Here is a 4,771-nt window from a genome sequence, read left to right as displayed (position 1 = left end):
CCTTCAAGGTATTTTCCCCATGGTCCTGTTCCAAAGTACTTGGCTTCTTTTTAATGCTTATTTTTTCAGCAACCAAGGTCTCTGCTCTATCTTTGCAGGTCCAAACCTTACTGGCAAATCCTTTCTGGGAAAACTCAAAATTTTATAACGATTCTTCTGGGCTGTTTGCTATGTTGACTTACAAGAATCAAGAGCCCTCAACAGTACCCAACCATAGCCTGAAGGTTTGAGGGCCTTGAAATTTCCTCTACCAGATTAACTGTCTGCCACCCTTAATCTCAGGGTCTTGCAAAGCCTCTGGACATAAACAAACTGCAAAATATAATACATATGACCTGGTAGTCTTGTTCCCAACTGAGACCCCCTGAGCCTGGCTCACAGGAAGCAGAGAGCAGCCAAGGGAGAAGAGGAGAGATACTCTTCCAAGCCATGCCCTCAGTGACCCTCCTCCTACCACCAGGCTCCACCCCCACATCCCACCAGGCCCCCACCCCCACCCCCTCTAGTGGAAGGTGACATGCCCCTTGAATCCCATCTCCTCCCTCAGGAGTATATGAGGCTTTAGGAGGGACATCCAGTTGTAAACTATAGCAACAGAATTGCAGCCAGTTCTTTACACTGAGCTAGGTTCCCAGTCTTTTTTTTTTTTTTTTTTTTTTTTTTGATGTGGTCTCATAAGATGCCCAGGCCTGCCTTGAACTTGTCATCTTCCTGCCTAAGCCTCCTAGAGTCATACCTGGTTTCTACCTTTCTTTTCATCTTTTTCTTTTGGACTCTAATTTTTAAGTATATTATTTTCTTGGTTAGTTTTCTCTTATTGCTAAGACAAAATACCTGACAACCAAAATTAAGGAAGGAAAGATTTATTTAGCTCATAGTTTGTGGAGGTTTCAGTCCATACTCAGCTGGCTCAAGGCAGAGCGGCACGTGGCAGAGGGCAGCAGTTCATGGCAGCAGAAACAGCAAAGGCAACAAGAGCGAAAGGTTCCAGAGCGCGAGCCCCTCTCACTCCCTTATATTGTATGCAGGCTGCCTGCCTCAGGGCGGGGGTAGCACTCACACCCATAATCCCAGCATTGGTCCGTGAATCCACCCAAAGCCCTAGAAGCTGCCCCATGGCTGCGTAGAGTTTTGGGAGGACATCTAGACACAAACTGTAGCAGTTACATTATTTGATGGTGATGCTATATGGATGGTGGTTCAGGTTATCTTTCTGTAGGAGGAGAGATTGGATTTACAAAATCTGTGTCATTGCCTTTAGATGAGTACTCTTGCTGCATCTCGAGATGTTTAAGGTGTGTGGAAGTCCTCGACCCATGGTGTGGCCACTTAGTTAGGTTAATGGTAACTAGACAATATTTACTCTGTGGAACTCTTCCAGAAATCACTAGTAAATACAAAATATGATGGCATGCAAAAGTGACTACCTTTATGTAAAAAACATTCACATCACAAGATGTTTCTTTGTGGCCAGGCCATTCATGTTATAGTATTATTTTCATTATTCAGTGTATTTTTTTCAAAGTTCAAATAAGATGATATTTTTTGACCTATGAAGTCTATTAATTGCAGTCCTGGAAAGGCTTACTGTTTCTAAGAAACACTGTCTCAACAAATATATCATTCTTAAAACACACACACACACACACACACACACACACACACACACCTGAATTTTGCTAATCAAGCTTAAAGCTAAATTTTGGGGGAATGAATCTGGAGCTAGCTGGTCAAATTCTGTGCAATGAGGTAAAGAGAGAACTAAGACGGACAAGAATGATTCTTTGATTTTTTTTTTTTTTTTTTTTTTAGCAGGAGGGTGGAACCAGGGATTGAACTCAGGCCCTTGTGCTTGTCAAGCAAGTGCTTATTCTACTGAGCCATCTCCCCATCCCCAAGAGTGATTCTGATTTTCAAAATTAGCACTTTGAATCTACATGCATCTGTATCTACCACAGCCACCCAGTCAGGGTAGCCTCATGCCCTTGCTGCCTCTTTGGAGATGATATTTTGAGAGCAGTGGAAATCATCCTCACTGAGGAAACAGAGCCTTCTGGGCCAAGATGATTCCCATTGCTCTAGCTGGATCCGGACTGTCCCGAGAGTGCCCAGGCACTGGTGCCCAGTGCGACTGGAAGGTAATAGGACTTTAGGGGCTGGGGCCCACTATGATGGGGATGGTGGGACTCCAGCCCTCCTTCCTCTCCTTCTGTTTTGTTCCTGGCCCTGAGGATTTACTGCAGTAGTGATATCGTTACCTCTGTCTTATCAGAGCTTTAAGAAATACCCAAAAGTGGAAATATTGAATGTTTCCATCTACACCGCATTTGGATGCATGTAAACAGAAAGCTCACTGCACAACATCTTTACCGAGGAGGGTTTTTTCCTTCATGTGGTAAGCGTTCAAAGGGGAGAGTCCAGGCTACTGCCACTGCTCAAGGAACACATTCCTCTGAGCTCCCTCTACCACTGCAAGGTTGTTTACTTTCATCTCCTGGCAACACGATGGCTCCTCTACTGTCTAGCATCATGTCCATGAGTCAGGCAGGAAGTGGAAAAGGATAATGCACAGGTTCCCAGGAGCCCCCTAAGTCACTGGTTGTAGAGTTAAGAATTGGCCAAAAGCGTGTTATATGGTGCCCCCAACTGAAAGAAAGACTAGGAGGCCAATTCTTTTTTACATATTTGTTTGCTGATTCTTTTCTTTTCCCTTTTTATTTTTTTATTTTTATACTTTAGTACAGGGTCTACAGGGTCTCGCTCCACAGATTGGACTTGCAGTGATCTTCTTTGTTTTCAGCCTCCCAAGCACTGGGATTACAGACACGTACCACCACGCCCATTCTCAATCTCCCCATCTCAGTGTGCCTTAGGGGCAGGGCCAGCATAGCATGCCACAGCTCAAACCCCGGTCCTTGTGTCTGCCTAAGCAGGCACTTTAAAAAAAAAAAAAAAAAAACAGTTTCAGGGCTGGGGAGATGGTTCAGTAGAATAAGCACTTCCCTGGCAAACACAAGGGCCTGAGTTCAATCCCTGGTTCTGCAAAAAAAAAAAAAAAAAAAAAAAAAAAACAGTTTCATAGTGCAGTTCAGGCTGGCCTTCAGGCTCACTTTATAGCCCAGGCTGGCCTCAAATTCACTGAGATCCTCCTGTCTCAGCCTCCCAAGTGCTGGGATTATAGGTGTGAGGCACGGTGCCTGTTTGTTCTTTTTTTTTTTTTTTTTGGCAGAACCAGGGATTGAACTCAGGCCCTTGCGCTTGCCAGGGAGGCGCTTATTCCACTGAGCCATCTCTCCAGCCCTTTCTGACTGTTTATTCTTGAGAGGAAGCCTAACTATGTTGCCTAGGCTGGTATTGAACTCCTGGGCTCAAGAAATCCTCTTGCCTTAGGCTCCCAAGTGCTTACGGCTATAGGTGCCTGGCTGCAATATTTTAATTGGTCACACTATGCCCAGAACAAAATTGGGATTCTGTGAGTAAAGACAATGGAGAAACTGGCTATTGGGTCAGCAACTTGTGATTTCTGCCACATTGGCAAACTATATATCTTAAATATATTAATTATAAATTTGATTATTTATTTATTTTGTACTAGGAATCCAACTCAGGACCTTGCACTGGCCAGGCAGGTGCTGCGCTGCTGAGCTATATCCCCAGGCCTCAAATCTGATATTTACTGAGCTGTGAAATTTCTTGCAGTGTCACCTCAGAAGCAGTTTTTGAGCAGCCGCATTGCACTGCTAAGCTCCTTTTCTAACTCATGCCGTTAGTTAGTCTGATTATATATTTTATTCGGTACCCTTGTTATCAAATTACTTTTGTCAGGCTTTAAAAATTAACATGTTCTCAAAGAAGTATTTGGCAGAACTGAGATGCTCAAAGGAATACACCCAGGTCCAGAAATCAATTTTAATCAGAACGACAGTGCTAAATCATTCGCAGTGCCTCAAGATACTTGAAGCACTCCTTTGGGAGAAACACCCCCACTTCAAGCCGTGCTTGATCAAGTTCTGCTTAAAACCTCACATTAATTAGTTCTTAGCTTAAGAATCTAGCATCACTTTACAATGAAGAGCCTTCCGGGGGGCAGTCATTGCCACTGCCCCTTAGTATTCTGTCACTGCCATTGTGAAATGTTCATTTCAAATACCTAGGGAAGGGGCAATTAACTGTGCTCGAAACTCAGGCAAAGTATCAGGCAGTATCAAAGCAATGTCAATACTACTTCTCAATTTTCAGTTCTCACACAGATTGGCCTTTCCTATTTAGAAGTAAACCTAGGGAAAAGGTTTCTATGAGTAATAGATATTAAAATTTTAGTCATATATGTGCTCTCATTTATCCACTCCATTTTTTGCTTTCCATGTCTTTTTTATTTGAACGACTCAAATCTCACATTTGTCAGATGAAATTGCTGCCTAAATTATCTAGGATGATTTTCACATTCTTTTGTGGAAATCGAATTCGGTGAGGTTGTAGAACTCATTTAGACGTGGCCGGCGAGTTCTTCCTCCCAGGAGAGCCTGCTAATTGGAGTTGAAGCTTTAGGAGTTCTCCCGAAAGCGTTCAAGCTAATGAGGCAACAAAAAAACCCCAGAGGACAGAAATTAAACAAAGCAAGCCAGTTCTTGAAATAAATGTCCTGAAACTTCAACTCAAGAAAATAAAGCAGTAGAGTGTGCCTAAGGAGAGTCACATGGGGAGAAGACACTCTCTCAGGCTTTCACAGAGAGCACATAGGCCAAGCATTGGCCGTGACTCATCCACATGG

The 4,771-nt window shown here is 43.4% G+C and overlaps 1 pseudogene; it reads right to left on the bottom strand.

Moving 5' to 3' along the window:
* Positions 1-2,902: 2,902 nt before the first annotated feature.
* Positions 2,903-4,771, bottom strand: part of LOC101576785 — a 17,619-nt pseudogene continuing 15,750 nt past the window's right edge.

Source organism: Octodon degus, unplaced genomic scaffold, assembly GCF_000260255.1.
Source record: "Octodon degus isolate 3935 unplaced genomic scaffold, OctDeg1.0 scaffold00078, whole genome shotgun sequence".
NCBI lineage: Eukaryota > Metazoa > Chordata > Mammalia > Rodentia > Octodontidae > Octodon > Octodon degus.
The sequence above is the reverse complement of the archived record's forward strand: the minus strand, read 5'-3'. Positions and strand labels throughout refer to the sequence as shown.